The following is a 13581-nucleotide window of genomic DNA, read 5'->3' as shown; positions in this document are numbered from 1 at the left end:
TGCATCTCACATAAGAACGAGATACTGCAGCAGCCTCGGTTTCGGAGGACCTCAGCTCTTCAATGCCCTGCCAAAACATTTGAGAGACATGCAAGACATGGATTCGGAGGTCTTCAAGACAAAACTTGACGCTTTCCTCTCCACGATACCAGACGTAATGAGACGCAGTTTAGGGCAGCTATGTCAAATTCTCTTATACACCAGATGTGCCATCAAAACTCTTGATTGGACCATGTCAGGTGGAGGAGAAGAGCCATGCAAGGAACGTGAAAATCACGGTGGTGCACCAGCATGACCGCAGCCACTTGGCTGAAACACATAAATAAAAAAATAAAAAATAAAACACGCACATATATATATTTATATTTATATATATGTAAATATGTATATATATAAATAAGTATATATATGTGTATATCTATATGTATATATATATATGTATATATATGCATATATATATATATATATATATATATGTGTGTGTGTGTGTGTGTGTGTGTGTGTGTGTGTGCGTATTCATACGTGTATATGTATGCGTGTGTGCATATCTAAAAAATGATATCTTCTGTTTCTCTGTTAACCACAAAACTAATTGATATTTCAATTCTTTTGAGACTATTAACATTGATTTACTGATGCATGTCATTTCTGTGACCCCATTTACGTATTTATGTTTTTATTTATTATATTACATAGTTTTAAACTCCTTTCTTTCCTTCTTTCCTTTTTGAAACATCATCCCCTTCACTCTGCTTTTGCATTTCCCCTTAACCCTTCTGCATTTACACCGGCCATACCAGACCCATATATTCTATCTGTTTCAGGTTCAAACTGGTCAGATCCAACTTCTCACACCTATCCTACAATGTTATTCTAATAATTTACAATCACATCATTATAATCTCAAAGCTACGAGATAATTACAAGGTTAACTCAAAGCAATATGAATAAATAAGCATTACATTTGACAGAGTAATTTGAATGCTAAATAGTTGAATAAGTTTCCTCTCCGAAGATGCAATCGTGATACTATTAAGAAAATAATATCTTGTAACATTCCGGCTCCATAAATGGCTACTTGGAGGGGTCTCCTTATATATGTTACTTTCTTCCGAATCAAATACCATGCCATTACTATATCTGTCAACTGTTGAGGCGATTTAAATATGAAGCTCTGAGTAACGTTGGTCTGGGAATTATCAGAGCTGAATCAATGTATCAATACAAATATTTCACCCCATGTTTGCAGGGAGTACTCTTTTATCTTTACTCATGTAAACTGTATCATACACACGCACACACACACAAATGCATCCGACATGCATACCTGCCTACTTATATACCTAACTACGTTTGTACATATATGTATGTGTGTGTGTATGTATAAACATACAGGTATAAAAACATATATTCATATATATACATATGTATAAATATACATGTGCGTGTGTGAATGTGTGTAACAAAAAATATTAAGCACGGCATCTGTTAACGATAATCAAACTATTTATAAGGTGTGTTATATGAATTAAATATATGTCAACTATAAAATAGACCAGTGGCTCCAGACGTTTCTCGGAAGTCCTCATCAGTTTGTTTATGCTGAAGATATGCAACAACTTTATCAAACACTTTTTTGTTAGTTGTGTTATTACCACCGCCTTTGCTAAGGTGGAAGTATTGTTTTCAGAGGTGTTTGTTTGTTCGTTTTTTTGTCCGTGGACAAGGTATCTCAAGAACCGCTGGATGGATTCAAATGAAACTTTCAGAGATGTTTGGCCTCGTTGCTGGCACTAACTGATCAGATTTTGGGATCGATCTGATACCGGACAAGGATTCTGGATTATTTTTTCCGGCTTTTTTACTTAATTTTTGAGAGCGGTCAGGTTCATTTTTAGTATTCTCGTTTGTGAGAGCAGTCGAGTTTTTTTCAGATATTCTCATTTTAAAAATCATCTCCAGCTAATCGTTGAGAGGACGTTTGTGTTGCCTTGGCGGAGGTTTGCGCTCTCTGAGTGCTCTTGTTTAAAGTTAAAACCAAGCGACATTGATTGACTCTGCTGTTAGAAATTGGTACTTATTTTATCGACCCCGAAAGGATGAAAGACAAATTCGACCCCGCGGGCTAATACTGATAATAATACCACAAAAGCACCATTATTAAAAGTCTACTTATCAATCATAAACACCAAATCTCTAAGCTCACGGAGTGACTTTTAATAGTGATGTGACTTGGAAATTTGATCGCAAACATGAAAGTCGTAAACTCCATGACTCCAAATGATATAACACAAAACAGATCTAGAATAGCATTAATGAACAAGACACTATCCAATACAGAATTCTCATATAAAAAGACGATTGATGATGCAAGCTATATTCAAAGAACAGCACAATGCTATTGTGTACACACATTTTTATAGTTTTGTCAAACGAAAATCAAGTAGCGCACTAGTTTCTTCCCAAGATGGAAGCAGAAACCATGTTTTGTTGATATCCATCCCCTATTGTTTATGTATATACCTATTATACAATATATGTTGTCAGAGAAGACAACTCTCGTTACAGTCTTTTTTCTTTCAACAATTTATAATGAACTAGAAAAGCACTCAGAGAGCACAGACCTCTGCCAAGCAGCTCATTTCCACCCATATACACGCATGCTGAAAATCGCCCAATTTCCCAAACCAACGTCGGCAAAAACATAACCTCCTCCCATACTTATCTCGACCATCGTCATCATCAACACTGTCTCTGCTTTCACCACAATCACCGTCAAACTACGATCACCACAATCAGTTTCTTTTCACAGTTGAAAATCCATTATCTGATATTCATGGGACCGAGATTGTTGCAGATTTTTGATTTTCTAATTTCGGAGTACTTTATTAAATAAAAAATTGCATCTATAAAATGGAACAGTTTGAGGATAGAAACCAGGTCTAAACACAATAGCTTATAGACATACTCTGAATGTAGTCCTATATAAATCATTAATAATTTTTTTATACTTAAGACCATCAGAAATGTTAAGAAATCAGCCTTTACCCATATTGTCATGCTTTGATTAAAAGGTTACAGCTTAGATTAGATTACTTAGATAAGTTTCGGCCGAAGTTGACTCAGGCCATGTCTAATTTAATAGCACCACTTGGAAGAGATACACAGTCAGCTCTGAGGTACCGTAACCCATTCAAGCAGAGGGTTATTGTTTTCAGAAACATATCTGGGTGTGGGTGGTTTTATCTGGTATTTATTGAGGGTAGTCATCTAGGAATCGTTTGAATGCCATGAAGTCACTTTCCTCCTTTATGTGTGTCTGGCACGATGTTGAAGAGAGCAGGGCCAATTGAAGTCAAATAGTTCTGTCATAGTGTTGTGATACGACATGAACATTTCTGTAGTGGACGGATGGCACGGGGGCCAAGCCTCGGACGAATTTTAAAGATGGGCAATGTTGGTGGAATATTTTCCACATCATACAGATGATAGCGGCGGTGGAGGGAGCAAAGCCTGATCTTTTTGAATCGATCCCAATAGTCAATGCTTGTCATGTCATCTTCCGCAGACCTTCGCCAAGCAGCTCATTTTACGATAGATACGCGAGTAAAATTACTAATAGAGAAACGAAAATAAACTTTGGAAACAGCAACGCCACCATAGGTTATGTGGAAACGATGAACGTGTTTTCAAGGGAGATAATCAAAGAACGAAACATTGTAATACTTCATGTAAAATAAATATAACAAATGAAAACTCCTTTAAGAATCCATAGAAATTCCCGCATCACTACCAAAATTTCATCATCTCTTCTTTGTGTCATTACCAACTTTTTCTGCAAGTTTCATCAAATACCGTTCCCAACTTTTTGAGTCATTTTGCACACAGACGGACAGACAGACTAACCAACGCCGGTGAAAACATAACCTCCTTCCTTGGCGGAGGTAAATATGGTTGCTTTTCCCCAAGCCAGTTTCTGTATCATTAAACAATAAAGCGGTAACCGTAAACAATACAAACATTGATAGTTTGTTGTCAGGAAAAAATCAATGACGACTAATTCTTTCACCGTACGTTACTGTTTCAGTGACAGGTAGATTTCAAATGAACTAATGCTTACTGTTTTGTTGGTACTTTACTAACCATTATTCACGGTATAACTTTTTCCACTGCTCCTTCCAGTCACATCTACTAGCATCCAACCATATTCGTTTATTTTGTTCTCTCTACCATTCCACAAGGTTGGGTGTATTTAGATATATCAAGTTTCAACTGGAGATTAGTGATAGATTGCAAGGTTCTGATTCTTTGAAGAAATAGCTGAACTATGGAAGATGGTATATACTCCGTCTAAAGTGTATTCTAGTAGTCTGAAAGAATAAGTAAGGATCATCTGCTTTCTCCAGCAGCGATCTCAAGATTCTATCAGCTCTCTCTCTCCCTCACACGCATACTCTCTCTCTCTCTCTCTCTCTCTCTCTCTCTCTCTCTTTCTTTCTTTCTCACTCTGTCTTTCTTTCTCTTCCTTTCTTTCTATCTCTCTACTTTTTCTTTCTTTACCTTCTTTTTCTCTATCTTTTCTCTCTCTCTTTCTCTCTCTCCATTTCTCTCTCTTTCTCTCTCTCCCTTTCTTTCTCTCTCCCCTTTCTCTCTCTCTCTCTCTCTCTCTCAAACACACACACACACACACACACACACACTCTTACAGACATGGTGTTAGACACTGGATAAGTGGAATGGAAGCTCCACGCTAAAACTGTATCAGAGAATTCTTTGAACAACTGGCTGCTGCTAAACTACATCCCCATTGCTTGTCATAAGTTTCCAGTGAAGTACAATGTCTGAGATTTAATGTGATTTATTTGTTTGGCATTTTTGTGTCTCGCAGTTTACTATATTCAATAAATCCACAAGAATGTTCTTATACTGAAACGAATCAACCCCATTAGTTGATCAAATTATGATCAAAAATGTCTTCATATCTTCTTGCAGTTTCCGTTGGTGTTACATAGAGATATTTCACTTATCAAACAGTTCAATGATATATGTTGATATTTCAAGTCCATACAGTAATCTTCGCTTCCTCTTTAGGCACCGCGGGTGACCAAAATGTGACACGTGTATATAGTTAAGCATTTGTCATTTCATTGCCTATAAAACTACTTAGAAGCTTTTCAATATTGTACTCTGGACGTTTGTTAATTCGTCGTTGCAGTTCCGAAAAGTACCAATAGTCTCTGGTAATAGACAGTGTTTTCTAGGCCAGCAATGTTCCTAAACTTCAAGTTTCTACTTTCATGTTTGCATCTCTCATTTGAAGTGTTAGCAATAAGTCAGTTTCATAGATTAGATTGTCTGAATCACATTGTACAACTAAGAGCATCCATAATTTTCCATTCTTCCACCACCCAACTCGTTTATATAGAGAAAGAGCACACCTTATTTCAATTTGCACATCGTGTCCTATGACATTGCTGAGCCTTGTAAAGATGTTTTCCCAGCACATTTATCAAAGGTTTTTGGTATGTCTTAACAAAAATGATCTTCCAGAAATGTGCTTGTGAAGTGTACGGTATCAAAAATTAGCACTCTTAGCTTTGTTTTCGATTTGACTCCATTTTTGTTCATTCGAAATCAATGCCATAAATGAATATAGAACTGAACAGCATACTTGTTGCAAAACAATACCAGTGGTAGGTTTGATTGCCTCTACTGATATTAGTACAGGATTTCTTAAGTTAATGTAACTTAATATTGGTAAGGCACTCACAGCAAACTATAAAGCTGTTTTCTTTTTTTCAAATGAAGTCCATTGCTAAGAGAGAGATCTTTCACTTAGCTTTCTTAAAAGCTTATTTATCTCTGACAAGCAGCGTATAAACTTTGCCAGGGATGTTACCATGTCTTATACACGTGTGATTCCACTGGAATTATGAGGTTATAGTAAAGCATGACGAGAAGAAATTTTACCAGACTTAGATTTCAGTTCTTGTTCTACAGACTTAGATTTCAATTCTTGATTCATTCTTGAGTAATACAACTTACATGTTTATCTTCAATAACAGGAAATCATTCAAAAACATCTGCAAACTTTTCTAATAAATTTGCGAAACTTGACACTATTTATGTTGTAAGTTCTTCAGTTTTTATATTTTTTAAGTAACCCAAGATTTACACAATCGTCACTTCAGATAATTAGTTTCTACAATAAGAAAATCATTTAGAAGTGTGTGGAGACTGTGCAATTATTAGGCGTGTTGTTATATGACCTCAGATGTACTGTATGTATTCCATATTAGTAACAAAAATTCTTATAAATACTCAGCATCAGTCAATATTATAGCATTGCGTTTTTCTTTTTCTTTTTTTTTTGCTTGTGTGTATAACAATATGTCATGTTGACAATGTACATGGCTACGTAGTCTTTCCACTGTTCAATATCCCCACAAACAAGGTATCTATTTTTGTATGATCATTAGGTTGTTTGTTTGATTGTATATTTTTCTTTTTGGCATAGCAGCCGTTTTAGATTTGCTTCCTTTCGTAAAATGGCCAAACTTAACGCATCTATAACACTCTTTGCTATAAACAGGACAAAACTGAACACCAGAATTGTAACTTCAACCGCTTTTTGCATTTTTATCAGCTTTATTTTATTGGCATATCTAACAGGATGTGTAATATTACTACTATTTAGGTCTCTGTAGGCTTCTTCAGCTCTTCACAAAATGGTTACAGATTTAGCGGGGTTAAAATTATCAGCTCCTTTACTTTTTTGAATACTAATTACATATTATCTAGACCAGGGACCAATGTACACAAAACCAAACTCTCAGTCAAGCCATTAAACTCATATGCACAGTTTTCTCAGAGCCTGGTGTTTTAGATCCGTCAATATTTCAACCATCTTGTTAAGTAGTGCGCACAAATTGCCAAAGTTTTCTATGATATCCACATATAGATTTTTACTTTCCATATATGAAATTGAAATGTCTTTAATTCTGTGTCAATACTGTAATAGCAGGGCAATTTTGATTTTACCAGCTGACTCATCCTTTTTAAACAACCACCATAGATCTTGTAAAATTTTCCTTGAACAGACGACATTCGTCATGTAGGTTAACAAGAGATATATAGGCTTAGGAGGTAAGAACCAATATTCAGCCATTTAGTAATTTTCGTCTGACAGTAAAGTTACTCGGTCAATTATTTCAATTAAAGTCGGTTATCGATTCATCTATCAGCTTTGTTACGAGCCAATAAAGAAAAACAGCGAAGCAACGCCAGCACATGTAATACACGTCGATAAAGTCAATAATCCGATTCAGGCGACATTTCTGACACCATGTTATAACAGTGTATCGTAATTCACAAAAGTAAATCAAAAACACACTAATCAGTTTTTCAAGATGGAAGCCGAAAACACCTTTTATTAACACCCATCACCTACTGCATATATATGTGTAATACACATAAGATGATGTATGTAAGAGAAGACAACTCCCGTTATTTTTACATACACTTGGCACAAACAAAAGCAAACTTCTTTACTGAAGATATATAATTCTAATGGCCAAAACTCCTGATGCAACAAATGGAGTAGCAATATTATTGACCCTACTTACAAGTAGGGTCAATAATATTGCTACAGCTACCAACAGCCGGTCGTCCAGAAGATAAGACTAAAATGACAAAGAAACATTAATGTGGATTTGGAAATTTTAATGCTTCAAGCAAATTGCAAGGAACTACTACGGAAATAGTTTTAAAAGGAATAGTAGATTTTAAAAATGGCTAGATTGGAACACAGTCGTGTTTTCATAATTTAATGCGTATTTGAAAAGAAAAGTTATTCTCCGTGTGAAATATGAGCGTGTCTGAGTATGTGTGTACACGTGTGTGTGTGTGTGTGTGTGTGTGTGTGATTCAGTTTTATTTCAAGATTTCTTGCCAATAGAGAAAGAGCCGGTTTCTAACCTAGATCCAAGGTTCCTTCATTGGAATTTCAACACAAACAACAGAGTATTTTTGTATGTATGCTGTGTTTTATATATGTATTCTCATGCATATAATTACATATCTAGACATGCTCATATATACTTAGATGATAAACTTCTGGAAAGTTTTACAGATTTTTACAGTTCCAGTGATGGCTTGGATTTGTAGTCTTCGAATCAGCTTTCTCCTTTCTGGTTTTGAGATGCCTAATTTCTTAAGATTGGTATTTAGGTAGCGTGTTACATATCTCAGGGCCCCAGTAATTACAGGTATAAACCTGAATTTGTATTCTGGATAGAGTAATTTTAGATTTCTCAATAGTTCAGCGAAGATATTCTCTTTTTCCCTGATTTTCAGTTGTATGTTAACATCCACTGGGCAGCTGATTTCCACAACTATACACAAAATGTATATATGTATGTATGTATGTATGTATGTATGTATGTACAGGTTGTGAAAGGGGTGGATCTGAGAAGATTTTGTCATCATTATATTACTTCCTTCAAACTAATTAAAAGGTTTTCTAATTCTTTCAAATTTGCAATTGCAGATGAAATGCTAACATAAGAAATGAAAGAATATGCAACAATGTATGCAATATGTGCAAAACACAACGTCTGCGAAATTGCCAACTTTCTGAATGTTACAAGGTCTTTTGTTCACAAAGTTCTGATGGAATTGGAAGCCTCTGGCGAGAATGTTTCAAGCGTATCATAGAGGGGAAAACATTCTAAACGTTCAGATGCCATACGGATACTGCAATTCAGCTAACGGGTTCAAAACATTATCAATGATGATCCCGGAAAATCAATGAGGGCTATCGTCAAACATATCGGAGTAAACTATTAAGTCGTCAAGTATGAAATTTGTAGTAAGGAATATGGTAAATTTTGACAGCTGCTCATTTTGCGCCATTATTATATTTTGACAATATTTTTTGTTAGAAAGCTAACACATGTATTTCTTTATTCTAACACATTTTGCTATTTATGAATCGTTTTTTGCTATTTTTGTTTAGAGATGGATAAGCCGGAAATTCGTACAGTTTTGAAATATGAGTTCTTTCTTGGAAATACAGCATCACAGACAGCTCGGAATATTAATGGAGCATTTCATTCTAATGTTATTATACAGCAGACAGTATCAAACTGGTTTGCAAAATTTCGTTCTGGTAACTTTGACCTCACAAATGAGCAGCGCGGTCGACCAGAAATAAATGTAGGTAATGATGAACTGAAAGCCACCGTCGAGTCAGACCCATCTCAAAGTGCCCGTGAATTATTGTTGTTTGGTGTTAGCAAGCAAACAATATTGACTCACCTAGTTCAAATCGGTAAAGTGAAAAAGTTGGATAAGTGGGTTCCACATGAACTCAATGAAAATCAGAAACAGCCACGCTTGGAAGCCTGCATTATGCTACTTTCTCATCACAAAAATGAATCATTTTTTAATCGAATTGTAATATGTGATGAGAAATGGATCCAATACAACAACCGTAAACGTTCAGCATAATGTTTGGACAAAGACGAGCCACCAAAACACAGTCCAAAAAGCAAAATTCATCAAAAGAAGCTGATGGTGTGTGGTTGGTGGTCTGGCACAGGTGTGATCCATTATGATTTCATTAAACCTGGCTCATCAATCACGGCCGAAGTATACTGCAACCAACTGAACTAAATGATGCAGAAACTTACAAAATAAAAACAGCCTAGGTTAGTCAACAGATCCACTCCTATTTTATTGCAAGATTTTATTGACTCTAGATTGCCAGGTTTTTACAATTCAAGGTTGGACAAGCTACCGCTGAAATGGCAAAAGTGTATTGACAATATGGGTGCATACTTTGATGAATAAAACTATTCCTTGTACAATATAAAACATTAGCAAACTTTTTTTCTTCTACAAATTTCAAACTTGACGACCAAATATTAGAATTGTTGTGCACGAAGACATTCGTTACAAGTTGCATGCACTGAGGAGAGCCCAATTCATGCCTGCAAAGACACGGGAAAATCGTTTGATCAGTTACTTACGAAGCCATGACGAACATGACATGTTCTGGTTCTTTTCTGATATGAAAACTTCGATCAAGACCAAAAGTCTAATCGAAGAAATGACAAAGGATTTATGTGCAGGTCGTTCTCGTGTCGTAGAGTGATGCGCACTGTGTTTCCAGTAACTCTAGTGGCTTCAGTAGTGGTGAGTAACGAAGGTCATATCTTGCCACCTCACATCATTCCACAGGGACTTAGAATTAATGCTGCTGGATATATTGAGGCCTGGTGAAAGCTGTTCAGCTCTAGACGTATGGAATATGTAATGGGAAATATGTGTCTCGACTAGATTCAGCATCCTCTCAAAAAGCCAATGTAACCTAAAAACGAGATGTCAGACAATTATTACGATCACGTAACACCAAAGGTGTGACCTCCAAACTCACTAGATTTAAATTCCATAGACTACTACGTTCAGAGCATTGTTGAAGGGAGATTAATCGACATCCTCAAAATACCATAGAATCACTGAAAGCCGCCATTGTCCAGGTGATGTCCGAAATCAATAAGATCCATTTAGTGCAAGCATGTCAACGGTTCCGATCCCGATTGATGCAGTTATCGAAGTTTAAGGTGGGTTTATAGAATAATCTTGTAAGAAAGCTTATGAAGAACATGTGCACAATTTTTTGTTAGAATACATTTACCTATTACTATATTAGAGTCGTTTTGTTAAATTACCAAATATGTCCTTAAAGTCATTTCGCACACTCTCCATTTGTACGGAGTGGACTCTACACATTCCGTCTGGATTCTCACAACGTGACCAACTAAAACCATGAATATTATGCTCCATCTTGTTCTTAGATATACAGGTTGGTTCGACTTGAAGAATCCAGCTTGCGATTCTTTCCTGCGGCATTCTAATCACATGTTCATATTACCGGAGATGTGACCGCTCAATGTGGAGAAATAACAGTCCCACCTGGAAAGACTTCCTTATCTCCGAACTACACACCCTTTCGAGTAACATTATAGTCCATAGATCTTTGGAAGAACTCCATTTCGGACGCTTGTATTCACGATTGTACTCTTTCAGACATTACCAAGCATTCATGACCATAAATGAAGATAAGTACGAAAATAGAGTTGAAGATAGCAAATTTAGTTGTTGTTTTTTTTTAACTTCTCCTCTTCTGAGTATCGTATGCTAAGCCGACTGCACCAGCACCTGCAATTGTAGCATTAAATCCAAACTCCTGCCTCCCATTATTCATGAATATGGCCCCGAAATACTTAAACTTTTCAGTGCAGAGTGCGCTGGGAAGACTCTTGAGAGTACCAATTTCTCAGACTTCGCAATACTTATTCTCAGCCCTCCTTTGCCGCATACGAGAGCGAACCCATTCACTGCGTGCTGAAGATCATCTTGTGATGAGTCAAAAATACCATGTCGTTTGCAAACATCTGCCGATCAGCCGGCTAATACATACAATTCATATACGAATAATCCATTTGTGTTAAGTAATCCATTGATTCTCATTACTGTGAATGAATGGATTACTGCACAAGTCGCTGTATCACTTTGATTTGAGAAGTTACCTGGCGAGCTTGGGAGTTGTTTAGTGTATTGCACTGAATAAATGTATTATGCTTACATCAAAATAACAACTCCTAACGAAATTATTGTAGCAGCACTCAGAAATCCATTCGCTTGTTTATATGTATGTGTATATACACACACACACACCACATATTAGTGAGTAGCTCTGATGGTTTTGACAATGAAAATTGAGGTGTTTGATCAATAGAATTGCCTGTATAAGTGGCGGAACTTTTCATGGCTATATATACATATAACTAATTCTAAAGCAGAATTAGCATGACATAGTTTGTGACAAGGCTGTACCTATGAATTACGGGCAAAAGCTATTCAATGGAGTTGTATAAAGTCTCCGTCTACCAATTATTACAAAGTATGGGTTGATCCATGATAGTTGTCCCAGATGCCACACAGTGGGATCGACACGGGAACGCATAGTTATGCAATGGACTACTGAACAGTTCAGTCAGACAGACAGATATAGTAAAATATCTGGCACAAAGAGATGTACAGAATAAGAAAACATACAATATAATTGACGTGAAGCTCGAACCCCCTCATCAGCCAACTACCAAATATCACCAGAATTTCGACATATACACACAACAAACTTCTAAGTAGCAATAAAATCCTAAATTTTTAATGAATATCAATTACACAGTGTGTGAGCTTATGTTCACGCACACACATATACATGTATGTATATGTGTATTTATATATATATGTGTGTGTGTTCTGTTCATATATAAACACATACATATGCATGTAAGTAATTGTGTGTATATGTACATTTACATACATAATTACGTGTGTGTGTGTGTGTTTGCATGTATGCATTAGTGAGAAAGGGAGAAAGGGACGTATAAAATGATGCATAGTTCTTATCAGGGTATAGTTGTGTGTGGGCCCTAGTGCTAGTTCAGTTCTCACCAAAATGCTGCATGAAAAGATGAAAGCAAAAACAACACAATAAAACAAACAAAATATAATACACTTGTTTAACAAGTTTTATTATTCTTTTTTTCCATTTCTTTTCCTCAGTTTTATTTCATTACTGTCATTATTTTTTGCATATGTCGTTGTAGTAACATTACATTTATTGCCTGTTAGAGAAAATATTAACAGGAACTTTTTTTTAGTGGTTGCAAATACAATGTCATCATCATCATCGTCATCGTTATTATGATGACTATCAACATTATTTGCAGTGACAAGACTCAGAGTTGTCTTTAAATTATTCAATATGAAGCTTATCACTGGCATCATTGAAAAAACAAACTTAGTAGTTTAATATGGCAGAGCTGACTCTACATAATACAGTACAGTATATACATATACATAACCATACACACATGGATATACATGCATATGTACATGACAGAAATACACACACACACATACACACACACAATAAACACATATACAGAAGCTGTAACCTGCACCATCAAAAACGAAATGTATGCGCCTGTGTATAAATAATTAACAAGTTTAGAAGAACAAGGAATGTATATACACTTGTTGCCCAGCACTTTGATAATTATTCACCATGTTGCACGAGATAAACCAGTGAACATTATTTATAATATATACATATATATATATATATATTCACATATAGAAGAAGAACAAAATGAGGAAGTAATGGTGTTTTTCAGCTGGAGGGGGATGTTTTTCGTTTTCTTTACATATATATATATATTTAATAGTCTGTCTTAAAACATGTTAATATATAAGGTAATGTCGTTCTAAAACAATGTCCTTAACTATATGTGAGTGTATATATTCTTGAACCAGATAAAAGTATATAAGTGCTCAAGTATTATAAATCTTTAGAGTAATTATCAATAAAAATTTAATTCATGAACAAAAATCATGAAAATAACAAACTTCACAACTACTCAATTCCACTATTTAAAAAAAAAATTCGAGTAAAGTAGAATACATTAAGTTACAATATTTCTTCAGTAGACAAGCTTCCTCAAATCC

Source organism: Octopus bimaculoides, chromosome 3, assembly GCF_001194135.2.
Source record: "Octopus bimaculoides isolate UCB-OBI-ISO-001 chromosome 3, ASM119413v2, whole genome shotgun sequence".
NCBI classification, from domain to species: domain Eukaryota; kingdom Metazoa; phylum Mollusca; class Cephalopoda; order Octopoda; family Octopodidae; genus Octopus; species Octopus bimaculoides.
This window is presented reverse-complemented; position numbering follows the sequence as displayed.